The sequence below is a fragment of the Panthera uncia genome (genome assembly GCF_023721935.1).
Source record: "Panthera uncia isolate 11264 chromosome A3 unlocalized genomic scaffold, Puncia_PCG_1.0 HiC_scaffold_12, whole genome shotgun sequence".
Classification (NCBI taxonomy): Eukaryota; Metazoa; Chordata; class Mammalia; order Carnivora; family Felidae; genus Panthera; species Panthera uncia.
Genome location: NW_026057579.1, coordinates 25,791,988 through 25,819,362, shown reverse-complemented (window position 1 = coordinate 25,819,362; position 27,375 = coordinate 25,791,988). Strand labels below are relative to the sequence as shown.

At 39.3% G+C, this 27,375-nt stretch overlaps 1 long non-coding RNA gene across 1 annotated transcript in view; it reads left to right on the top strand.

Annotated features, from left to right (window-relative positions):
• Positions 1 to 566: 566 nt before the first annotated feature.
• LOC125937643 (uncharacterized) overlaps positions 567 to 27,375 on the top strand; it is a 78,655-nt gene continuing 51,846 nt past the window's right edge. The window contains exon 1 of the long non-coding RNA XR_007462453.1: positions 567 to 787. This is a non-coding gene — a long non-coding RNA (uncharacterized LOC125937643). The remainder of the gene's footprint in view (positions 788 to 27,375) is intronic.

Below are 27,375 nucleotides of genomic sequence, written 5' to 3'. Positions count from 1 at the left end.
AATTATTAATATGGTGTGAGCGAAGTCTAGGACTTGCTAAGGCTTGCAGCCATGCCAGGTACAATAATGAAAACTTGTACTACCTTTTTTGATATCAATGCTTTGTGTTCAGATTTCAGTTTTACAGTTTCTTTGTGGTTAAAATTAAAATAAATTGAAATATTCTCCTGGTTATCTTTCTTAAGGCATTTAGGGTAGATATAATGATTGTAGTCCTGGTATCTTTTAGGTAGAACACTGCATACTCTAACCTCCCCGCCCCCCACTGAAATATGCCAAAGGTTTTAATGACTGAAAAACAAACAGAACGGGATATATCATTTTCTAAAGCTATAAAGTAGTTTGTAACTTCTGCTGAAAACTCTTTAAAATTATACCCACCATCTGCATGATGAATTTCTCATGGTGTTCTCTGCCCTGTCAAAACTTCTCTCTGTGGCCCAGTTCTTAGCTGCCATTGACTGAGATCCAGACAAATAAATCTAGGGAGAGAGACAGTACACTGACCTTGGTTTCCTATGTGTTTCCTTCCAACTCTAGAGCAAGTTATATTTCAGCTCCACAATCAACAAATAGCTCTGAAAACCAAATAGGCCACGCTGTTGGAAGTCAGAGCGAACGAGGTCAAATAGAAGCCTCAACTGGCTGGATATAAAGTCTTCTCAACTCCTTTGTGGAAATTTCCAGGCTTCACATTCATTCATCAGGATATCCTCTTTGCACACACTTACCATTAAAATCTTTGGGCTGCTGCAGACTCCACCTGAAGATGACACAGCTGTACCAGGTTGGATGACCTTTTATGTCCTATCTGCATCCATTGCTTTCTCTATTTGCTTTCCTTTTGTGATATTTTCAGCACCAGGAAGTTTCACTCACCTTGACCATTGTTTTCACACATTTGGGCTACAGTCATGAGGTTGTTGTTTAATTTGAATCCAAAAAGATGGACAGGAAGGAAAACAGACAGTAGAGATATCATCCATTTCCTAACCAAATCATAACACTCTATTTTCATGACTTTGTCACACTGCAGAAAAATGCAGGGAATTCATTTGAAGAAGCATAAACAGTGAGACTGTGACATGCTCTCTTGTCCAGCATCTCTATACTAAACATAAAGACAGCTTGCTTGCAGAGGGGATTGTTAGCTTCTCTGATGACACACTCTCCTAATAAAGTCCAGATTTGGCTCAAATTTTATGTGTAATTTCCTACTGCTAAAATTATGAGTTCTTAAATAAAGATTACCATTTTTACAGGAATAAACCTGTGTGACTGATGTTTTAGCATTGCTAGTGGATCTTTAGCATGTGGATGTATTGGTTTTTCTTTGTTCTGTTTTTGACCCAAAGCTTTGGTGCTGGACAGATCAGGTTATAAATATTGGTTTGGCCACATGCAACACATGTAGCTTTGGACAAGATAATGAAATTTGTGAAGATGTGGTTTCTTCACTACTAAATTGGAGATGAGTGAACTTGAGTTGTTGTAATTATTAAATGAGAACAACCTACAGAGAATACTTAACACAATACAAAGCACATAGAAAGTATTCAAAGATAGTTGTGATTCTAATATTCTAATATGAGTGTTAGGATTTCTAGACTGTACATATTCTGTAGATCACTACAGTCTATGTGTAGTAAAATCTGCACTCCAGGCATCCATAGTTATCTTGTTGAAGTACTATATCAATAATGTTTTTATTATTTTGTGTTTCCTTTATATTTCCTACAGTTTTTTCTTAAAAGGACTATCTCAGGAGCATTACATGAAACACAATATGTCAGTTTCAGCATTTACTAAAATGATTTCTAGTTTATTACTTTCAAAAATATTTATTTTCCAGTTTTGATTTCTTTATGGAAATGCATATTTCAGCAATTTTCAAGAGAATCTCTAAACTCTGAGCTTCTTTTTTTGAAATTTGGTTTTGCTTATAAATGAATGAATAAAAGTAGCAACTCCCAAGTAGATACCAATATTTGACATATTGTAGTAAACTACAATGTTCAAAAATTAAATTTAAGGTAAGTACAAGTTGTGGTCCCAGAGTGATAAATAATCTTCTGTATCATGTAATAATTCCATTTTCTTTAATTAATTATTACTTCCTGTTTGCCAAATGTTGATTTTATATTTCCATTATTCTTCCTACAGTGGAACTCTAAAAAATGTCCATTTCCTCTATATATCTGCCTATTTATTTATCTAAGCATGGAGTCCTGAGTATTTATTTTATCCTACAGGTTATACTCTATTACTATCATTATTTACTTCATTGTTCAAATTATCCAGATTGGCCATTGTGAGCTCCTTTAAGTTGACTACTATGACCTTTTGACATGACCTTATTTATTTTTGAGCATTTACTTAATTTCTGGCACCACCAGACCTTCCAGGCTCTTCATGTACATTCCCTGATCCAGTCCTAAAAGTATTCATTTCTCTGACTCTCTGTTTCTTGCATTTATTAATAGAATTTAGAAATCAAGATCTGGGTACTGGATGTCCACTGGCACTGGGGTACCATTGCTTCTAGAGCCTCCCAGCATTAAGAGCCAGGAAATATATGTATGTATATGAGCACACACATACCTACACAGGTATATTTATTTCTATATAGCAGCTATGAGTTCATGCTCATACCTTTGATTCTAATCCAATACCATGAGGCTTATTTTATATTTCTTTATGTGTAGCATCTTTAACAGTGAGAAACCTGGCTCTCAATTTCCTTAATATATTCATTTATTTTTTTAATATTTTTAAATGTTTATTTATTTATTTTGAGAGAGAGAGAGGGAGAGAGAGAGAAAGAGAGAGAGCAGGGGAGGGGCAGAGAGAGAGGGAGACAGAGAATCCCAAGCAGGCTCCACACTGTCAGTGTAGAGCCTGACACAGGACTCAAACTCACAAACCCTGAGATCATGACTTGACTGAAACAAAGAGTTGGATGTTTAACCAACTGAGCCACCCAGACACCCCTATTTTTTTAATAATTGTGTACACAAAAAGTAGCTTTAGAATTGTTAACCTACAGCCCTGTAGAAAAATAGTACATTTGCAAACAAGTTTTGCCCCTTATTTAGCCTTATATCATACAATCAAAGTAATGCTTTCCAGTGCATGTTATTTCCTTCCTCAGACTCTTCTCTGTGATTATTTTATTTCTTTATAATATAGGTAGGTCTGTTTGCAATTGTTTTGGATCTACTTTGAATCCCCCCCATCTCTCTCTCTCTCTCTCTCACACACACACACACACACACACACACACACACACACACACCTTGGATGATAGTAATTATTTACTTATTTTGGGGGTAGGTCAAACATTGCAGTGGTTTTAACAGTCCAAACCATACAGATGATAAGCTCAGGCAAGTATCACTTCCTCCTCATCCCTACTACTCCTTTCCCATTCTGCAATTCTTTCTACCTCATTTCTATCCACCCTCTACAGGTAATTAACCTCACTAGTTTCTGGTTGAACTTTCCTGTATTTCCTTTTGCACAAATTAGCAAATATGTGTATATTCCATTATGTCCTTTTCTTCCCTACTTGAAAAATGGCATGTTATAAATATCATTTGCAATTGCCCCTTTCCTTTAAAAAAAACTTTTTAAAGTGTTTCTTTATTTTGATAGAGAGAGAGAGAGAGAGAGAGAGAGAGAGAGAGAGAGAGAACACCAAGCAGGGGAGGGGCAGAGAGAGGGAGAAAGAGAGAATCCCAAGCAGGCTCAGCACTGTCAGTGCAGAGCCCAACATGAGGCTTGAACTCATGAACTATGAAATCATGACCTAAGCCAAAATCAAGAGTTGGATGCTTAACGCACTGAGCCACCGAGGTGCCTTGTGATTTCCCCTTTCTTATCAACAATACATTGTGAAAACCACGCCATATCATTTCACAGACATCTTCCCCAATTTTTCTTGCAGTTGCATGAGACTCCATTCTGTGCTGTGCCATGGATTATCCAACCAGTCTCCCATGTATGAGTTCATAGGCTGATTTCAATATTTTGCAATTATGTATAGTGTTGCTAGGAATAAGCTTGTGTGTATATCTCTAAATCACAATTAAACTGATCCATAAGTTTCAAGGACAGTAAAAAAGAACATTTTTAGCCATCAGAGAGCACATTGCTAACATGATGCGCTATTATTCCCTCAACATGTTCCTATAACTATACTCAAGTTTCATCAACTGGCCAAATTCATTCCTGTCAGAAAAGGGTTCTGTCCAGAACTGCACATTGATTTTAGTTTTCTTCAATATGTTCTTCAACCTTTCCTTGACCATCATGACTTTGATAGTTTCAAAGACTAAAAGTCAGTTATTTTGAAGAATGGCTTTGAATTTGGGTTTGAGTAGATTCAGACCATGCATTTTTGGCACAAATGTTACAGAAGTGACACTTCAATCTTCTATTTGTATCCTATCAGGTGGCGAGAATTAAAATGTGTAACATCTGATGATATTGGTTTTGATCACTTGTTAAAAGTTTACCTGCCAGATTTCTTCTTCCTTTACTCCTTTACCTGTGTAACCTTGGCTAAAGGGTCAAACCCAGATAATAGTTTAGGAATTCCAATGCAAGATTTAAGAAAGTTCTGTTTAATGGGGAAATTCTAAGCACACTGATGCCACTTTTAGAACTTTTTTATTTTGGAAAAATTTAGATTTATGGCAGGGATTCTATAGTTGTTTTCTTTTGAGGATATGCCTTTATATTAATGGGGGATATTTTTCTGTAGCTTTCTTCTCTTACAATGTCTTCATTTCACTTTCAGAGTAGGATAATCCTGGCCTCATAAAATGATTTGGAAAATATTCTTTCTGCTTTTATATCGTGGAAGAAGTTGTGTAGAATGGCTGTTTTTTCTTCCTTAAATGTTTAGTAGATTTGGCAGTTGAACTCTCTGTGCTTACCTTGGTGAATGTTTTATCTTCTCTAGAAAAGAATATATATTTGACTGTTTTTGAGTGCTACTATTTTTGCTTTGGTTACAGTCGGTGTACCACATTCTTCACATTCCTCTAGAGATGCTTTGTGCTAGGGTGGCATATGGTTGGTTAACCAGAGCAACATCTATGATTCAAGTCTTAGGTCCTCCATATCTACTCTACCTCAGAGAGGGTCTCTTTGCAAACTCTTGTTCCTCATCTGTCCCTCTCTAGCAGTGTTCTCTCGTTACTTGTTCTTCTAAACTTTGTAGCTTGCTAGTAGTAGTAGTGGAGTGTGGTCTCTGTTTTTCCAGTTAAAGCTTGGGCTTGCATGTCCTTGTGTCCTAGAAACGTGGCCTTTTGTTCTCCACTCCTCCCCTGGCTAAATTGTGGGCTCAGCATCTAACTCTGTTCTCTTCCCAGGACTAGGATTTTCTCCCACTCTTCCCTTTCCCCAGCTTCAGTGTATGTTCACCTGTGCCCTAAGGCTAGTGGTGTCGCCCTTCTCCCTCAGTGTTCCACGGTGCAGGTATAAGGGAAAGATCCAACAGAGGTTCTTGTCCCTCTTACACAGCTACCATTTCTCTCATTTAGATCTGTACCATGATAGGTCCTCGTGATCCAGGTGTGGACATCCTGTGGGTTCATGGAGAACAAGTATGATAGATATTGTGACCTCCTCTAATTTCTGTGACCCCACCCTCCCAGAGGTGGTCTCTGTCCCACTAGCTCCCCCTTAGCCTTTACCAATTTGTTAGCTATTGTAGATGAATTGTGTTTGTTGATGTCTGGTTCTGCCTATCCCAGGTGAGTACATGTTTATATCTTCCCTTTCCTTTCAGTCACTCTCCCTCCTTAGATTCTGAGCCAGGTCTCTGTAACCTCCATCATCTGGTGGATTTGAAAAATGCTGTAAACCTGAACTTAGTCTGACTCTTTTTCATTATTAGTGTGGGAACGCTGCTTTTCTTTTTCCAGCTCCTTATACCCTGGAGCTGAGGCTGGAGACAATCCACTGACACTGTTTTCTTTTTTTCTTTGTTTGTTTTTGGTTTTTGGTTTTTTTTAAGATTAATTCCTCACTGTTGTTTATTTCTCTATTTATCCATCCATTTGTTCACTTACTAAGCAACTACCATTTGGATTCTGGGCAAATAAATAGAATAACATCCTGTTCTCATGAACTTCACTATCTGATAGGGAAAAGAAACAACCAGACAAAAGAGCAAGTAGTCATCTTAGAAGGAGATCCAAGGTGTGTGTAACGCAGGGCCCAAGGGAACAGAGCCCACTGATGTTTGAGTTTTGTTCTTTATTTTTAAGTTTATTTATTTTGAAAGAGAGACAGAACATGATCAGGGGAGGAACAGAGAGAATTAACAGGTGAAAAATTATGTCTTTATTTACACTATTGAATTTTTTCATATGCCTTTCAGAAGAAAATGGAAAATAATACCTGTTCCAAAGTTAGCTAACATTAAACCCAATAGGCATAAAGACACAATTTACACAGAATTCTTTTTTCACATAAATTTTAGAATAAGGTTGTCTATATCTACAAAAAGCCTTACAGGATTTTGATAAGGATTGGTTTAAACCTATGAACAAATTTGGGAAGAATTGACATCTTTACTATGTTGAGACTTCCCATCCATGAACATAGTATGTATGTCTCTTCATTTATGTAGGATTTCTTTGATTTCTTTCTTGAGAATTTAGTATTGCAGCATGGAGATCCTATATAAGATTAATCTATAAGTATTTCATTTTTTTGGAATAATTGTAAATGGCATTATGTTTTTTGGTTTTATTTCTTTTTGTTTTGTTTTTACCTTTTAAACTCCTTCATCCATTTTCTCCCACCCCTCAGGGATAGTGCTTTTGAATTATAGAGTATATATTTCTATAAAGGATAGCTTTGGTTGAAGCAAATCAAATACTGCTGTAACGTATCAGTCTATCATATCTCCTTCTTCATTTTTCCTTGCTCTAAGTCTAAATGCTCTAGAGATTACCATTATTCCATTCAGTCTCAAGTGCATAAAAATATTTTTTCCTTGCCATTAACTAGCTGTGTAACTGTTTTTTTCACCTGTCCCTTGGTGTCTCCATCCATCAATTGAGGTAATGCTCCTTTCTTTGACTCCTTCACAGGAATGGAGTGAGGTTATTGTGAAAGGGAGGACAAGGGCATGACGTAAAAACAAAAAGCACTCTTAAAATGTAACATGAATAGACTTCATTCCTACCAAGAAATATTTTCTGAATTCCTAGATTGGCTGAATGTCCCTTCTCTGTGCTTTCACAATACTCTTGCTTACATCTGTTTTATCACTTAGGATATTTTATTGAAATTATCTATTCATGTATATATTTCTACCAGTAGAGAATGAACTCCTTAATCCAAGAGGCATGGGGTATTTAACTTCATAGTTCCTGTCCATATCTGTTTTGCTGCGCTGAAGTTCATCAGTAGAAAAATCTTAGTTTCTTGTGGTTTTCTCTTGGCCTGGACAACCTTTTATTATATATGAGCATCCCTCTCATCAGGCTCTGTGGTCAGGCTCCATGATGCCGCCTGTTTCCATGAAGACATCCACCATAAAATCTGCTTAGGTAGGGAAACCCCTACCTCTCCTCCCAAATGACCCCAGAATTTCTGAAACTCCTTAATAGCAAACCTTCATCTCATGAAAAGAAATTGGATGAAATTCAAATAGAACCATAAAATGTCAGAGTTTTAAGGGCCATTAGAGACTACTAGTAAATTTTATTATAAAAGAAGTTGTTTCCAGGAGGAAGAGGAAGGCTGTGGGAGAAGTAGAAAAGATACTTTGATGAGGGCAGGGCATAAAAGGGGAGAATAGAGTCTCCACATCTTTCAGTTTTTCTCCATATTGCCAAAAGCCAACCTTTGTCCCTTCCATCCTTTAAGTTTAAGAATACCCAACCTCAGGAATGGTATATCCAGGCCCTTTGAGGATAAATAGAGGTCAGTAAGAGGACACTTCTTCAAAAGATGACCCCTAGGACTCCATGTGCCTATGCATTATAAACTGAGTACTTGTTTGCATGCTATCAACCTGATTTGACTTACAGCAGGTCAAGGATGTAACTGTGTTTTGTAAATAATGAGGAGCTGTTTTAGTGTGAGAGATAGCATTAGTGATGGTGACCCTGAGAGAACAGGTGGGCCTCTCCTTTTCTTCTTGAGGGTCACTCCATAAGGCACTGCTAGTGCATCAGAACATAGTTGGCTGGGATACTTGAGACACAGATCTGGGTAGTCCACTTTTGGGCCTGGATAAACCTTCTATGCCTCAGAATTCAATGTGTAGCTCCAGCAGGGCCATGGTAGGCCTGTCCTCACTCCTACAATCAGTGACAGGGAAGGGGCACACCCCAGGGGTCACAGCAGAATGCTACAGGGCCCCCAAGTGCTTGGCAGAATGCCCAGCATACATTTCTTTTAACCAGAGAAAGAAGACAGATCTTTGTGGGAACAGGATTCAGAAACTTGGGAATACATTGGAATTGAGCCAAATGTTGAATCCTGAAAGAAAAAGAGAAACTCCAGGCATTGGACCAATGTCCCTGGTTGGAACAATTGAGTTACATATATACATGCATGTCTATATATACTCACATGTGTTTATGTATATATGCATATATTTATTTCATATTTCATAATTTGTAATGTTCAGACATATAACAGTTACACTCCAGGAGGTGGATTTAAACAAGGTCTTCAAGAATCTGAAGCTTTTGTGCAGTGAGTTTTAAACTCTGTCCTTGGAAATCTAAACCGGAAGAGACCTTAGAAATCAATCCTGGCCCTTCCACTCCTGTTTCGTAGATGAGGAAAAAAATAAGGCCTGGGGAAATGTGGCAATGTGCTCAAAATCACATGGGTAGAACTACTGGGAGTTTTTCTAAATTCAGGGCAGAGACAGCCTGATCCCTTTACATTGCAAAGTGTGGGGCCCTCTGGATCACGTGACTGAGGGTCCTGGTAGACCTAGTCCTATACTGTGCGTAAGGGCTTTTTCACTTATGACGCTTAAATAGTTGCCTCTATTTAAGCCTCCCTCCACTTTTCTCTGGATGGAACTTATTTTCTGCATATTTCAGAGGAAGAAGCTGTGGTCTGGAGAGGTTAAGTGACTTGTCCATGGTCACATGTCTAAGAAATGGAGGAGACTGGCTCAATCCAGAGACCATCTGCCTGAGTCCATTACAGCTTCTCAAAGGGAAAGGACAGAAATAAGGTGGTTAGGAAACCACGAGTGCTCTTGTTTAGGATCCTTTCCAGAGCCTCACCACAATCCTCTGGGATCCAGCCACACTGGACTAGGCAGCATTGTACAGATATCACCTGTACCCCCTGTACTTGGGTGGTTGTGGTTCCCTCTTCTTGGAATCTCCTTTTTTTCCCATTCACCTGTACCAGCTGGCAGACTCCTGAGTTAAGACTTCCCAAACACTTTCCTTGCCATGCCTGCTGTCTTAGTTAGTTCAGGCTGCATTCTGGAGTGTGGAAACCCAAGATCAGGGCACTTGTATGGTCACATAAAGGTCCTCTTCCAGGTTGAAGACAGCCAACTTCTTGTTGTGTCCTCACGTGATGAAAGGGGTCCAGATCTCTCTAGAGTCTCTTTTATAAGGATACTAATCCCATTTAAGAGAGCTCTGCCTACATGATTTAATCACCAGATTCCACTTCCTACTACCATCACCTTAAGGGATTTTAACACCTAAATTTTGAGAAGCATAAACATTCAAATGATAGCACCCTTTTTTCTTGAAAGAACAATTGCTTCTACCTTTAGGATTATTTTAGTGGGTAGTTTGTACCTCTGTTTCAGCAGATATAAGTCAGACTGTGCTTGGATCATCTGTTCTTGACTAAGATAGTATGCAGTGTTCATGCATGCTTTGCTTAAGATCTGGCCCACCAAAGTATTCAATACATACTTGATGAGCAGATATAATATGAATATTAGTCCAGGAATATTGGCTCTTTGAACTCTATGAGACCCTACTGCACACAGAGAATGTTCCCAGAATGTTCCATCATAGGCCTTACCTAAGACTTCTTTCTTATTACATTGTCCTCAGCAAGTTATATCTGTCTTTCCAGAACACTGCTCTCCTGGTCCTTAGTCACTCTATCCCCCACTGATTAGGCTGACTGGGAATATCAGAGGGGAAAATATTTTGATCCAAAAATGTTTCAAGCATATGGGAGAGAAAAATGTTTCAAGAGGAGAAGTCAAGAAAGGGTAACTGGTATCTTGAGAGCTCATATAAGTGTCCCTTCATGGCTAGACTGAGACTAACCCTCATGTATGTGGCAAAGTGTCTAAATGGATAGAAAATCATGACGTGGGGCTATTTTTGTTGTTTCTTGACACCATATTCACACATGAAGCTATAAATCTGACAACATGTAGCACTGTCCTTAGAGTGAAAGCTCAGGGCTGGGGGTGGAGAGAGCTTTCTTTCAGCTCCACTTAACTGCCCTTTGATCTTAGAGTGGAGATTCAGCTCTCAGGGAGAGAGTGCACAGGTGGCAAGATATAAACAAAACAACATTCTGGGGCCTTTGTCAGGCCTTCTGAAAACAAAGTGGAAACATGGTTGGCTCCTGGGCTGACCGGACCTTAAATAATGAGTCTGACACATAACTGAGCAGCTCACACCTTCACCCCTTCACGGGGGTCCGTGGCGGTCGGACGATGAGCCCTCGGCAAGCAGATGGGGTGGGCAGTCCATAGGTTCCTGCTGGAATTCTCTTGAATAATCTTTCAGTGGAATCACTATTATTCTTCCATACAAGACTTTGGTAACTGAAGAGGAATGTGCATCTCTACCCTGGCTTTTCCACTGTGCATTTCCTGTGTATTCTCCTGCTCTGGGGTGGGTACCCCGGGATAGCTGTGGGTAGGGGTTAAGAAAGAAAGAGTGGTCGATTTATGGTCTCTTTCAGGAGGAGGCAAGGGCACAAGGAGGAGATGGGTTTGGACACTTTTGAAATCTCTCTCCATTTTGTCACTAAGGAAGGACTGAGGCCAATGCTGTTTCTTGACAACCTGTGCTGCCCCAGGCTCCATGCCCAGATGCTTTCCTGGAGCCTCTGCCTGGGCTCCCAGGACCTGGCAGCTGCAGTCAGGCATTGGTTCAGCTGGGGCCAAGTGGTCAGAAGCAGATCAGGGGCTTGCCTCATTCACTTCCGGACCAGAAGCTTTTCACTGACTTGGGTACCCACTCAACTCCTTGCTCCTGGCCTATCCCATGTTTCTCATGAATTCCTTCAGAGCAAGAAACAGCATTTGTGTATTTTGAAAAGTCAAAGTCCAGTGTTAAATGTTCCTATGCTCTGAGAGAAAGCACATTGCCTTACCCATCATTGTGCAGGGGATGAAACCCCAGCTCTGCCGTGTGTTCATGACTCCAACCAGGCCTGTTGGGTGCCAGGCTCTCCTCTCCGCCTCCGCCCTGAGAAGCCCCTGAGAACCAGCAGTGGGGCTCAGCTGCAGTTAATTTTCATTTGCTGTTTGTATATAAATGCTTTTAGTACTTAAACTAAATTCAGATCAATTAAACTAATGTTGTTTGACATAATATTCCTTGTTCCAAAATCAATATCCCTTCATTTGACAGCCTTATTCTTGAATTCAGGATGTTTATTGTTCTTAAAGCTTACCTATAGACCTGGTTTTTGTCTTTAATGATATAAAACAGCTCTTCCTTGCATACTGTACTCCAGCGTGTAATGGGGTTCGAATTTCTCTGGTAAATATCTTTAATTGTACCATCATGCCTTCTAATCTCAGCAGCACATGACTGTTCTCTCTCTGTCTCCATTTGTCTCCTTAGTTTTAAATACATTCTTTTAACAGTGTCTGTTTAGAAGGAGCTGGGGTGAATAGAGGAGCCAGACGAGGATTTCAGAGCCAGTGCTCCCTCTTTGCAGAGAGCTGAGCCAACTGAGGAGAAGCCCCCGGCCTTCCAGATACTCTAGGCTATTTGACTGTGGCCACTTATCCTTTGCCAGCCCCCCATCTTCCCTTCTGCTCCCACCCCATCATCATAAAATAACATGCAGCTACTAAAACGTGCCACATTTTCTCATGTGGTCTTTCCCCCTTTGCCCTGCGGGTCTTCTTCATCCTGCCTTTGGCTCTTATAAATCTTGTTGTGTTTTCCCTGGCCTTTGTCCAGAGACAGGCCTCACTCAGCTCTGGGGAGAGCAGGCTGGGGGTCATTTATCACTTGAACAGTGGGAATGGGGGACGCAACAGTAGTTTTTTTTTTGTTTTTTTTTTTTTGCCATCACTATGGCAAAGGTCTGTGCACACTCACCTAATTGGAAGAATCTGGCCCGTGTTTCTGTAATTGCTCTACCTTGATAACTTTGCCCAGGTCAGACTTGCCTGCTTCATGACAGAGAGAAGGATCTACTGAGAGTAAGGACCCTCGGTGATAAAACAGGAATGGTTTGCAATGTTTTTCTTTATTTCCAGGCAAATGTTTTCTTTAAATTAATAGTCATTGAAATGATGTAAGTTGGCATTTGTGAGAGCTTTAATCAGCCCCTGAAATACACCCGACTTTGCTCTATGAGCAGCCTTCAGACAGGATGAAGCCTCATGAAACCTGAGCTGGGCTTGCTGTCTCAGCCTTCTTACTGAAAAGGATCGTGCAGCAAAATGTGCCCAGACCCTGGGAAGGGAGCAGCTCTGCCTCGGCCCCAGCATGCAGACGTGCACACACAGGCACACATAATCACATGACCAACACACGTGTGCATGCACACAGATGCACACACATGCAAACAGTGTGCACATGCATACAAATGCCTGCACACAAGCGATGCATGTGTGTGTACAAATAGCACACGTACACAACACATAACACAAGTGCACATACACGTACATATGCTTATTTTTTTCCTATGTTATTCTTCAGAGGAGTGTAGACTGAGATCATAGAGACTTGATTGAACTCAAGAGTTCTTCAAATATTGCTGAAGCTGGAGGACGGTAAATTGGGGGGAATAGGGGCGCTGGGTGGCTCAGTTGGTTAAGCGTCCGACTTCGGCTCAGGTCATGATCTCGCGGTCCGTGGGTTCGAGCCCCGCGTCGGGCTCTTTGCTGACAGCTCAGAGCCTGGAGCCTGTTTCAGATTCTATGTCTCCCTCTTTCTCTGACCCTCCCCTGTTCATGCTGTCTCTCTCTCTGTCTCAAAAATAAATAAATGTTAAAAAAAATTGGGGGGAATAAATGGTCTGTGCTACCATACTTCATCTTCTGTGAATATTGGACACAGCTTAACTTTTGTTCTATATGAAAAGGATGACCCCATCCTCTCAGGGATCAATTGTCCTCTCTATTCTCTACTGTCTTGTTTTCCTCTGCTCCCAAATTGGTTCTTTCTCCTTTTTTCCCCCTTCTCTTTCTCTCATCCTGCCCCTCTCCTCTGCTTGCTCATAGTATCCCCTCTGGAATAATATCGTGGAAGGTCTGAACTTGGCTATAGTGAATGTTTTGTAATTTTAAATTGCATCAAACAGCGTTGGCTGACACAACTTGCAGAAGAGAGCTTTCCTGAAGTCCCTCTCTGCAGTGAGCCATGTTTCTTCCCATGAGATGCCTTCAGTCATTGCCTTGACCACACCTGGCTGCATTTCACTTCCATTTCTCCTGATTCCTAGTGCTTCCAGCTGATGGCTCTGTCCCTCTGCTGAGTCCTATTCCTGTGAGGATTTAGTCCAGCTGGGAGAAAAGGCAATGCCCTGCTGCTCCTTGGAGAGAAGTTTCTGAAGGACTGTCAGATTCTCATTTGGCTCCACCCTGGCAAAGCTTTCAGCAGAGGCCAAGGATGAAGGCCCTGAATCAGTCAGGAAAGGCACTGAGGGCCCAGAGCTCTTACTGTGATGTCCTAGAAAGGATCAGAAAGAGGAAAGCCTGTGAGAGTTTTCTCTGGAAATGTCCCTCACCCACCACCCCAGGAAGGAGAGCAATGGCTGCATCCTTGGCACATCACAAATGCTCGTTGATAACATCTATGTGACTCAACACCGGACATCAGCAATTTACAGGTAGTTTCTTTTTTATTGTTATTTAGACTCCACCATTTCCATGTGAGGTGGGAAGAGCTGGAATTATCATTCCCATTTCACAAATGAAGAAAATGCGGCCCCAAGTGGTGACCTGGACAAGGTCACTTAGCTAGGACAAAGGGGTGCTAAGATAGGAGTCTAGGCTTCCGGTGCCTGCCCCACAGCTTACTGCAGGGCACTATGCTGTACCTCTTCTCAAAGGAACACCCCTGTGCCTGGTCTTTGCCATTCTGTTTGCTGCCCTTGGCCTAAAATACTTGAAATGGGCTTACATCTCAGAGGGCTTAACCTGTTCAGCACCAGACCTTCCCCGAGTGCTGACCAGAAGCCATTCAAGTGGCCGCATGAAGAATAGTGCTTCAGCGAACAGCTGTAGCAGCTGTGTGGAAGGGAAGCCTGCAGGTCCCCAGACAGCAGATGGGGCCCCACCATGTGGTTCTTGCTTCCCAGTCAATGTAATACTTGATTTATTTTTGGTTTTAAGGCCAGTCAGTTCTGCATGGTCCTCTCAGAATCCCTGGTTTCGTTGGGTGGGGGAAGGTGATGCAACTCCTACTCACCCAACATTTGCTGCGTGGAGATAAAATTAAGTGACATAGCACATACAAGGTGGCCTACACACAAGCATGGGAGACTCTTGATAAATGGAAGATTGTGTCCTTTCTAGGAGATTTGAGACCGATTCCAAAAGACAAGGTGGCAGACTAGAGAACTGGAAGGTTGAGGTGTCCAACTCTGGTTTAGGTAATCATTTTAGCCCAGAGTCACTTTATCTGGCTATTTCTAGGAATAGGCTGGATAGTTTACAGACTCTCAGAAGGACCAAAGCTTGAAAAAAGTGCAATTCTTAAAAAAAATGCCTTTTGGCAATTTTGGCTATAGTATGCCAAGGGGACACTTGGTTTATCCCATTTCTCTCTGTTTGAGGAAAAATAATGTTCCCATATGGTATAGTGAATTTAGGGGAAAATATAGAGACATTAACAAATTGAAAATGTCTAAGAGAGTCTTTTAAATATTTAAAGACAAGAGGTAAAAGCAATGTATTCAACATTAATTTGAATACAACTTACAGAGCAATTGTTAATCTATTATTGCATTCTTACCACAGACCAGTAATATAGCGGTATTTTCATTCCCACTTTGTGTGTGTTAAAATCTGAGATTCAGGAAAATAAAGTGACTTGTCCAAGGCACATTGTAGCTGACAGTTTGGGACCCAGCTGTCTCAGATCCTGTCTTCTCCTGCTCTCACATAAACAACACTGAACACACAGTATTGATAAAGAGAGATGATGAAAATCCTTATAAGCCAACATCAAGCCCCCATGGATTTTCAGTGAGATTGACATTAGGATTGCTTAAAAATGAGGCTTAATTGAATATAATCCCGGGCCCAGGCTTTGGTTACACACTCAATAATTCACCATCTACCTTCGTTTTGTGTAGGTCTTAGCATATATAGAGGCTTCTAAACAAACGTAGTGTATGAACTTTAATAAGCAGGAAGATCTTAGTAAAGGAACCAAAAGTGGTAGGTGGGGGAGATAGGGAGAAGGGAGTAGGCAATGAAACAGAAAATTTAATAAATAAAGAGAAAGAGTGCAAATGGAATATTCTCTTAGGAATTTCCATTAAGGGCATGGTGTCTTCCCTAGTAGCCCAAGATTGCAAAATTCAAGGCCAAGTGGGCCTTTCTTTTGCATCTGTGGACCATCCTCAATCCCACTCAACGTTCCCCTTTCAATAGCTTCTCAAAGCACACTTTGCCTCTAGTACTGTTCTCCTTTAATTATAAAGCCCAGCGTATTATTAAGAGAAATGCATGCCATATGTTTCTGATTCATTTAGACTTAAATCCTCAGCTCGCTGTTAGCTAAGAAAAAGGCAATATTCAGGAACTCATCTTAACAAGCAATGTTAGCAAGAACGCTCTTAAGAAGCAAGTTTTGATTTTGCTGGGAAAAGTGAGAGAGTATGAACCCCAAGCGGTTTGGGTAGGATTTGGAACGCAACCACCGTCAACTGCAAAGTGAGGAGTGTATTGTGAGAAGCACGCCTTCCCCAGTCGCGACTGAGGATCAATCTTTGTCAAACTGGAGTTAGTTAGGTCTCCAGGGAGCAAGGGGAAGTAGTAATTTAGGAGAAAAAGAGCTGTTACCTAGGGCTGCTGTTTACCTTACAGTAAATATGGGGGGATCGTGGTTAATAAAATAGTTTTATATTTTTTCCTTTCAGAAAAGAGCCATAATGTATGAAATATATTGGTATTCAGGCTTTAAAACAAAACAATAGACTTTGTGATTTAATTAACAAAAGAAGAAGAAGAAACACTGCTTCCCCTTTTCATTGTTTGCAAACATATACCATCTAATTATTAATTGGGTCTAATTTTTTTAAAAGAGTATTCATCTTTACTGTGAACTTTTCCCCCCTTGGGCTCATTATGTTAAACGTTGCATTTAACCTACACTTTACAGGGAAAAAAAGTAATATTTCTGTTGGTTTAAACTGTCAGATTGACTCACATAACGGAGGACGGGCTAACTGAAGTGGGGGAAAGTATTTCAGTAAAAACAAACATCCCCAGGAAGGGATTAGCTCCAGCCTATTCCCAGCAACAAACCTGTGTTGCACTGATGCCTTTTGGCCTCTCCCAGGGGGAAAGTGTGGGGACAGGGCACGTGGAAAAGAGGTTGCCTTGCTGGCAGCTACCATCGTGAAGCTGTTCTTTCTGTCTTCTAATCTGATATCACTCGCATTAGAGAAACCCTGGGCAAGATGGCAAGGAACAAAGCAGCTTTTCTTTCATTTCATTATGCTGCCTCCAAATCTACCGTTTTCTATATTTTTTTTCAAAACATGCTGCCTCACCGTGTATCTTTTCTCCTGAGTGATGATGCAAGTCGGATTCTCCCTATGGAATAAAATTTAGTGACTTCTCTCCAGAATGTTAGATCTTAGACGTTACAAGCAATTGGCGTATGGTCAGAGCTCACTAATAGTAGCTGAATATTGTTGAGAGAATCCCTGGTGATGGAAAGAATGGTGAGAAGCAAGGTCGTCACGTAGTAGGTAGTAGCGTATACTTAATAATTAGGTAGTTGGGTTCAAATCCTGGTTGCGCCACTGATTAGTCATTAGGTTAGGTCCCAGGCCATTTGTAAAGTAGGTATAAGAATGGCTATGTCAAATTGTGTAGAATTAATGAATTTATGTATACGTCAGTCCAGATACATGGCAGGCATTGAACAGAGAGTTGTCTGCTTATTTGGGGCATTATTTAGCTCTGTACATAGCCATGAGACAGCTTGGGTTAAAATCCTATTTAACTGCTAATTAGATAAGTCATTTAATCTTTGGAACCTTTAATTTCTCTCTGGTAAAACAGAGATATGATACATGCTCAAAGGGTTGTTGAAGTATCAAGTAAGTTTTTGTTTAAGTGTGTGTGATGATGGGTAAGACTATTGACCTCAGCCTTGTTTCTGAAAATATTCCTCAAGTATTCTTCATCTTGAAAGTATCTTCTTCAAGCAAGTTCAAAGCTTTTGTTTTATGAGATGGCATCAGTGACTGTATCTTCAGGGAAGATGAAGAAAAGGTCACCATTTACTTCAGTCAGTTACATTTTGAGGGGCCTCAGGGAAACCTCAACAACTTGGTAACAACATGAACTTCAGCACTGCCTACCCAAAACTACCTTGCTCCTCCATTGACCTTGGCTGAAAATGAGCATCTCTTTACTGTTGCAATTGTACAGTATAGTGAATGCCAGAGTAATTGTCAACTGATGGTACTAAGAAATGATTTTTCCTACACTGTGCTAATCTTTTAAACTTTGAGCATATAATGTTGAAGATAAAGTTGCAGTAATATTTACTTTTGATAAAACTTCAGATATATTCTTGTTTTTCAAAAGTACAGTCTATGATAGTAATACTCAGTCTCTGCCTTAGTTTCTAGCCACATACTGGCTTTAACAATGAGCCATTCAGCACTAGGCCAAAATTTGTGCATCCTGAAGAACGTGTAGTACCTTTAGAATTAATGTGTAGTCAATTGCCTGAAAAAAACAAGCACTCCATGGTTGAATATTTTATTATTACTGGTTGTGAAGATAAAGGGAGGTTTTTCTGGTACCCTAGACATCACAACATACAGGAGGCTGTCCACTGATATATTGCAGATCTTGGGCAAGTTTATTTCTCTTCCTGGCATGATTTGCTGGCATGAAAGACAAGGGGATGGTTTAGATGCCAGAACCACTAACCCTGAACTCTATTCTCATCAAGCATTCTCAGTGTTCCCTCCACTCAGCACTGTGGGTACAGTGCAGATCCAGGAGGCCGTGCTCCTAGGAAGACTGCTAGCTCTTTATTTTTCATCAAAATGCTAAGAGCTAGATTCTCATGTAAGTGAAAAACCTGAAGCCATTAGAAAAAGAGAGGAAAGATGAACTCCTTTCCTAACGATGAAGCATCGACATAGATATACGTTCCTAAGGAATAGCCCAATTCTAGGACGATAGCATGTCAGTGAAAATATAAATTAAAAAAAAATCTCATTTTGAAGAAGAACCTAGATGGAAAAATATATGAGGCAATGAGCAGTGACAAGAAGTGGCCCAGAGAATCAGTGCTGCATATATTTCCTGTTCCTTTATCGAAGAAAATGATATGGAAGAATTGGCCATTTATTGATCTCTATGTTCCAAGCCATTACTAAGTATCTGATGTACATTTCCTATTGACTGCTCATTATGACACTGCCAGATGTGTATCAAAACATGCTTTTTATTGATGGGAGAGCCAAGTTTCAGACTGATAAAAATGCATGCTAAGGTCATGTAAAAGTAGAGCTCAAATGTTGGTTGCTGACCCTGGAGTCAGAGTCTGGGTATGCATGCTAGATCCACCTTTAATTCATTCTGTGCTCTCAGGCAGTTTTTTCATCTGCAAAATGTGGATGGTGATAGTGAGCTGGCTGAGGGTTTAACTCCCTTTTTCCTTAGGTAGTTTCTGGAAAATTCTCTGTGTATAGGTTGGCCAAGAAACCCAAATAATCTGAATATATGTATATTAGAGAAGCTGGTCTGGGAGTCATACATCATGTAAACTCAGGAGTGGAAACGTTAGGCCATGGGACTTAGCCACTTTCCACCTCAAACTCATAAAAACCTTGATGCCTATGGGGGTCTTGAATCTGTGATGCAGATGAAAATCCTTAGGAAATTCTGTGAGAGCATTGCTCCTAATACCTACAAATGTTGTCTCACATGTATCCTGGGGTTCTGAGCTTCTGGATGAAGGGGAGTCTTTTCTCTTAGGGAGAACGCTGCTCATGATGGTTCTCTGCCTGTATTAGGAATGCAGGATGCAGGCAGAACAGTGGGCAGCTAGTCGGCTGCTTTCTCTCTCCACACAGAGTTCCCGCTGGCTGAACTAGAATTAGAACAAAAAAAAAATGTCTGCAAACAGCCATCTGTCATGAGTCGGAGAAGAAAGGGATCTGATTAGAAGAAACAAGTGGTGGCTTTTGTGTGTGTCTCCTACATCAGTATTTCTTCTGAGGCAGGGAGAATTGCAGCCAGGGAAATGAATAATGTTGAATTTACTACAAGTTTACCTGAGATTAAGGGTGAGTTGGATATAGCTAGCATCTTTTGTCCCAATATTGACTTAGTCTCGTTGTCACAAATCAGCTATTGATTTTTGAGGCCCCCATTAGTCTCAGGGAAGAGAGTTAATCCTTCTTTCATGTTTGTTTATATACCATATTTGGCTGGAGCTCAGGATGCACTTTTCACCTTGATCTGCAAGTAAAGAGGCAAACACATGACCTCAGTACTAGAAGCCACCCTGGCTGGTCACTCTCCACTGTTTGTTTAATTTCTCTCTGACTTCTGCCTGCCTTATAATCCTAGGTATTCGGACATGTTACAAAAAGAAAGAGACCCCAAGATCAAAGCACTCATCATGATTTTACTAGGGAGCACCTCTGAAAGCATTTGTAGTCTTGTGTGAATGGTAGTGTTGTGACCTCTAGAAAATACTTTGCTCTCCAAATTGGGGCTAACAGATTTATCACTCACCAGGCCCAGGCCCTCCAGGTCAGTCTAAGGTTATTTTTGTGTATTGTGTGCAAAGGCATGGTAGGTCTATTACAGAAGCCTGAATAGCAAATATTTAGAACATGCTTTAGAGATGAAAGAAACTTTTGAAAACACAGTTTTGATTTTAGAACTCCCTATTAAAATGTTATTGTCATCTTCTTGGGATCATTGCCCCTGGACAGCTTTCTCTGTGAGCCACCAGCAGTGGTGCAGTTTGATAGTGGGTGCTTTTGTCTTTTGCTCTGTGAAATTCGTTCCTTTCTGTGGAAGACTAAACCAGATTCAAAAGGAATTCTGGAGGACATTCAGACTGTTTTTATTTGATTAGTTGTATGAAGTATATTTCAATAAAGAGGGAGTATCAACATGTGCAGTATAAAATAGTGTTCTATTCTGATTTTATTGAAAGGGCAATGATTTTAATATTTTGGGGGGCATTTCTGTTCAAATATGCAGAGTAAGAAATTGACAGGCAACATAGTGTGGCAGTTTAAAACACAAAATATCGTAGACTTGGTTCAAATCCTGACTCGTTATCTGTGTGAACTTGGATAAATTATTTTACCTCCTTAAACCTTAATTTCACAATCTATAAGTGGGAGTAATGTTGGAATTGAACTCACAGGGTTATTAGGAGGACAAAAATAACTATATGTAAGGTACTTAGCATTATGCCTTACACATCAATAAAGGGTAATATATTATTATTATTGTTATTATTATTCAATCTCCAAGACCTCCATTTAACTCCTTACAAATGACTATGACTTTTACTTTACAAAGGAGATTGAAGTCTACTTTTTTTTTCACCTCAAAACATTTTCATATATCGAATCAATTTTGAAGAGTGTTGAATATTTGGTGGGTACTTCCTTTGCACCAGGCTCTGTTCTAAGCCCTTTATGCATGAAGCTCATTCACTATCTACAGTGACCACATGTCATCTCCCTGTCACTTACAAGAAAATTGAGGCCCAGCAAGCTTAATAATTTGCCCAATGTCATATTGCTAGAATATGAACAAAATAATCTACCTCCACATCATATCTTCCCAACTTCTGTGCTATCCTGCTTCTCTTCAATGCGTTAGATTTTCAGTTCTATGCATGATTCTCTTGCATGTTCATTTTTTTCCCTTTCCACTATTACTTTGACATCTTTCTCAAAGAATGCCTAGGTTTCTCTCAAATTATGAATGAGTAAATGAATTAATGAGCAAATAAAAAGTCTTCATTACTCACTTCTAAAATCCTTATGGTCGAGTTTTTCCACTGCCTCTGAAACTCCCCTATCGAAGGTCACAGTTAAATGGGAAAATGACTGTACAAGAACAAGAATGTAGGTAATCATCCTGGAATCTGTTGCAATAGTCCAAGTGAGAGAAGTTGGTAGCTAGCACTAGAGTGCTAGTAATGAAGATGGAAAATATCAGATTATTTTTGAGGATATTTTAGACAAAAAATTGACTATTCCCTGAATGATCTGATGTAGGAGGTGAGGTAAAGGGAAGAATAATAGATGGTTTCTAAGGTTTTGGTTTGATAATTGGTAGATGATATTGTTGTTAATAGAGAAGAGGGTACTCAGAGCAGGTTTGGGAAAAATATACAGAAATTGAGTGGACAAATTTGTTTGTTTGTTTTTTTTTTTCTGGGTGAGTGTTGTAAGGTGGAGATGTCAAAGGATTATAAGAGTCAGGAGCTCAGAGAAGAACCGTTGGCATGAAAATGATACGTGAAGCCATAGGTGTGTACACTTAGGGAGAGAATATAGACAGAAGAGAGAAGCAGCCCAGGAAAGAGTGCTATCATTTAGGGGCTGAGCAGAGAAGATGGTAAAAAGGATAATAAAAAGGAATAGACAATGATGTAGGAATAAAATGAGGAATGTGGTATTACTGGAAATTATGTACGCACTTCTTGAGGTTTTCAAAGTCAGTCCTACTGGTGAAAACTTCTGTACTTCTACATACCCTGCCTCCACTGCCTGAAAGTCCTTCCTCAATTTCTCTGACTGACAAATTCCTACTCTTCCTTTAAGACTTAGCTCAGTTACTCTGGAGGCCTTCTCTGATTACTCACCTCCTGCTTCCTAGACGGGCAATCTGCACAGCACTGTGCCCCTACCTCTACCTTAGCCCCCAAAACTTGGCACTTAGGATCGCATGATCTAACTGTCTTATAAACTTTGGTTCCACTGAGGTAAGCTCCTTGGGGGCAGTCACTTAGTCTTTTATTTCTGAATCCCTAGCAACCAGCGCGGTAACTGGAAAATTAAGTATATAACTGTTGTTGGTTGAAAAAAATGTATAAATGACTTTCTTTTGAGCTCCAGGATTTAACATCAAGCCATTTAATTTCTAGTAGAGAGCTCCACCTAGAAGCTCAACATTAAGTTCTACCAGGAGTTCAAATTCTGCATATCTTAAATTGATATTAGTCGCTTCCCTTAAGACCTTCTTCTTCTATGTCTATTTATGATACCAATATTCTCACATCCTTCAACCAAAAACAAGAAATCACTTTTGACTCTTCTCTCTTTATAGCCAGACAGACCCTATTCCTTTCCGTTTTCCCTCCATATCTCTTGAATCTGTATCTTATTTCTTTCCCCTAGTTAGCATCTTGCCCAAGGTTACTGAGCTATTCAGATACAGAGCCAGGATTGGAATCCATTCCATCTGACTCACTAAGTAATATCACCTTTCTGGCTTATGCTTGGTTAACTGCAATCCTTTGATAATATGAGAGGCAATTCCAAAGAATATAACTTGTAAATTTCTGGAACATGTTGGGAAGGAAAATACTCCATGGACTTTTGTTTTGTCTTATGTCTGAAACATAAACCAGCTATTTTATGAGGCATTGACAGAGAAATAGATGGATGGACTGGTTTATTTTCCTCAATAGGATGCAATTTGATGACTGCCTACGGATATAAAAGTTTATAAATATAGTAAAGTATTTGTATCTAAAATATTTCTGTTAAAAATCATCAACTGCATTAAGTAGGACATCTTGCTTTCACTCCCAAAATTCTATTCTGCTTAGTTTTGATGTCTTCTTCTAAGACTAATTTCCTTCCTAGGCTCTCATCTTAGCCACAGGCTAAACTTTATCTGAATTTTTATACATTTTTGTCTTAATCCTGAGTGACACCTAGGAATGTTTGCTGAAAAAAAATGAATAAATAATTGAATGTACGTAATGCTTAGTGAGTGAATATGTAAATATGTATGCATAATACTACCAATTAGGTGATTGATTTTTTTTCTTCTTTCTTACCATTTGTCTGTCAAATAAAGGAGAGGAAGTTACCCTATCACATTGTGACACTGTGTCACTGCTAATAGCTGCACCATCTCCAAAATCATGAGTTCTCATATGCTTTTTTCTGTCCTGTACATCAACTAATTTTGCACCATACCATTAAATTCATTGGTTCCACCAGTTTATGTGATCCCCAACTTTCAAAAATCCATAGCTTAGGTTTCTACTTCAGCCTAATTAAAGTTACTGGATGGGAATTCTTGCTATAAACACTATAAGAACTGTTCTAAATGTTTGAAATGACTGTTTCAGACAATGCACACAGGAAATGCAATACTATGATTCATTCAAGATTATCCGGTTGATATGAGAACTTGGTGCATAGAGGATAAACTCAAACACAGCATGGTGGTCTCACTGAGATGAAAAGGAAAATAAAATAGCTTGGAGAGACTGAGGTGGCTGGAATTTGTGGAGCAGATTGCCAGAAATGGGAAAGGCTAAACGAGCAAACTCCTATTGACTAAACTGGTTTACCCCAAAACTCCTATGTTGAAGCCCACACTCCCAACATGGTGATATTTGGAAGTCCTGACATCAGATACTCTAAGTACCTCAATGTTGGTCTCCTATTAAAAAATCATTTTCAGTATTCTAGATCCTTTTCATATTTATATGAATTTTAGAATCATGTCCTCAATATCTCCAAATAAAGAAAATCTTGCTGAGATTTTGGTTGAGATTGCATTGAATGCATAGCTCATCTTGAAATTTTACATCTGCTAAGTCGAATCTTCCAATTCAGTATAATGTTATATCTTGTCATTTACTCAGGCCTTCTTTCTTCTGGAAATGATTTGTAGCTTTCAGTGTAGATGTTCTGATATGTGATATCTGGGATCTTGTTTAGGAAATCCGTGAGAAACCTATAGCTAACATCATGTTTAATTGTGAAACACTGAACACTTCCTTCCTACAACCAGATATAAGGTAAGGGAGGTAAGGGTGTCTCCAGTGATCAACTTGGTCTACTCAGAATTTTACTGGAGACCCTAGCTAGTATAATTAAGTCAAGGGAGATAAATAAGAGGCAAATATAAGGAAAAGGAAAAAACAAAACTGTATTTCTTTCACAGAAAATATGATCATGTATTTAAAAGATTTTAAAGGATCTCCCCAAAACAAATAAACAAACAAACAAAAAAACCAAACACTCTACTCAAACAAATAAGCAACATCTCAGGATACAGAAGCAACATATAAAAATAGTTTTATTTATGTATACTAGAAAACTAATTAGGAAATTAAAAATTAAAAATACCACTCACAATAGTATCAAAAACATGAAATACTTAGGTATAAATTTAACAAAATATGTGTAAGACCTCAGCCTTATCTCCTAAATGTATTTTCATTTCAACCACTTTTCTCTATTTCCACCATTCTATTCTAGTGTCTGTTGCCTGGACTTATGTGAAAGTTTCCTAAACTAATAACCCACATCTATTCTTAACTACATCCACAGTATATTTTTGAAGTGAAAATTTTATCATGTTAAACCCTGCTTAATGTATTTCAATGTTTCAATGAATGAGTTTAGGAGAAAGATAAATTATAAGGATTTCGTGATTTTACCTGGTCTAGTCCCTACTTGCTTCCCTAGCATCATTTGCATCTGTCTCTTGCTTTCTTAGAGAGTAGTGCTTATTTTTTGTTTTTTTTTTTTGTGCAGAGGAATACTAGCGCTCTTAATATAGTGGCTAACTAAATGAACAAAGGCATTGCATAACCTAACAGTACTAAAAGCAAACATATAATCATCTTCCTATTTCCTACCGAAATTTGGCCATGAGCTGTCATTCAATCTGTTCTATCTTTTTGGACAACTGGGATAGTCAGGTTACAGATGTGTGCACATACTACAAAGCGATAAGGGTTTTATAGTTTCTTCCAAAAGTCAATGCATTATTTTTGTGTTTTTAATATACATTATGTGTTTCTATTTAGCTACCACTGTGTGAAATTGAGAATGGAAAGATTTACCTTAAAAGCATTTTTCAGCGTGTGCTCCTCTGTCCATCACATGTAGTTTAAAGGTCATGCAAATGTAGAGTTTTGGGATGACAGGTGAACAGTGTGTTACCTTATACTCAGTGTTTCAGAAGAAAGTTCTCAATTTATCAGTCACAACACATATAACAGAAGACATGTATCACACATTTCCATGGGATGCACCAGAGGCTATGTGCAATTTCCGAAGTACTAATTAAAACTCCACCCATTTCTCTCTCTTTCAGAAAGTATATTGTAAGCAAGTGAGTGAGAATTACATTATATGGGGAATAATCTTGTATCTGATTTATAGTGTTCTAAAATTACATCATTCACAAATTTCAGACTTTACCTACCATTAATAACAAACTACTTGTAGTGCATCCCACCAGTACACTGGGCACGGGGATGCATTATGACACTGAGGTATACAAACTACTTTTTTGCAAGGTAATATTTAAGTCTTGCACCATCACTGTGCTCTGGCAATAACCATGCTGACTACTAGAGGGTAAATTACGCACAAATTTATATGCCAACATTAAAATATGCCTTTACATAAAAACATTTCTCTACTGGATGTGTCTGTATACCCAAATATCCATGCATGTCCCCAATAATGTTGCTTGTAAATTCCTTACCCACAAATATTGGAGAGTAGAGGTCATGGAGTTCTTGTTAATAATATATATTTTTTAAACAGTTATAAGATTGGAGAAGGTAATATCCTCAGGGCTTATGTGGAGGCTGTATGCTGTGGTTAAATTCATTAGTGACTCTGTACATGGAGGAGTTAATGGGAGGTTGTAGGCTCCAATAGGTTACCTGGTTTCCTCTCCACTCCATTGCTGTCCCATTTCTCTTTGTCATCCCTGATGGTCAATGCCTGTGAGAAAAGCTGAGCATTTATTCTCCTAACTCCTGTAGCAATGTCTTCTATGGCATCATCTAGCCTTCTCTTGAAACCTGGAACCCAGAGTTTTCTACAGGAGTATTGTTTATAATCTTTAATTATATTTGGTTATAATCTTTAATTAGTTATAAATCTTTAATCTCAAGAAAGCCTTTTGAAAAATATGTTAAATCTGACTTTAGACTACTTCCACACCAGATCCTAGTTCTGACTCCTGAGCCATACTCAACAAACCTCCTCAATAACCTGCTTCTTCCTGTGATATTTCTTTGTCAGTTTTCTTGTCTTTAATTTTCATTTTTTTTCCTGCTTAGCTCGTCAGTTCCATCAACTAGTTTCCATGGGAAATGTTTCTCTAACCTCTCAAACAATGTCCTCAGAAAGTAGGATCCCCAAGATAGAAGGTGGTGTTCCAGGTGGATACCATTTGTAACTTCTTTCTTTCTTTCTTTCTTTCTTTCTTTCTTTCTTTCTCTCTCTCTTTTTTTTTTTTTTTTTATTACCATTCAGGGGATTCCTAAGGAAGCATCATGCAAACTGAGGCAGATGGTGAGGGGAAGGTATGCAGGTAGAGGGAGTGCTTGTGGCAGAGCACAGCATCATGAAAGTTCCTGGCATCACAAGAAAATCAGCATGGCTGCCTGGTGGAGTGTGTTATGCTAAGGAGTTTGGTAATTTTCCTGCGTGTTCCCCAGAGCTTTCAAAGGATTCTAAACAGAGCCACTGCACAGTATGATTCACATTTTAGCAAATCTCCTTGGTGTTAGCTGCAAAGTTTGCAAGGAATAAAATTTGTTCAGGAAAACGAGTTAGGAGATTTGTCCAAGTAAAAAGGATTTGATAAAAGCAGAGATGGATCCTAGGGATGTTTTATTTTACGACAAGAGTAGATAAATAATTAGAGGCTGCTTCTAAAATATACACCTTTAAGAGCACACTTGGAGTCTA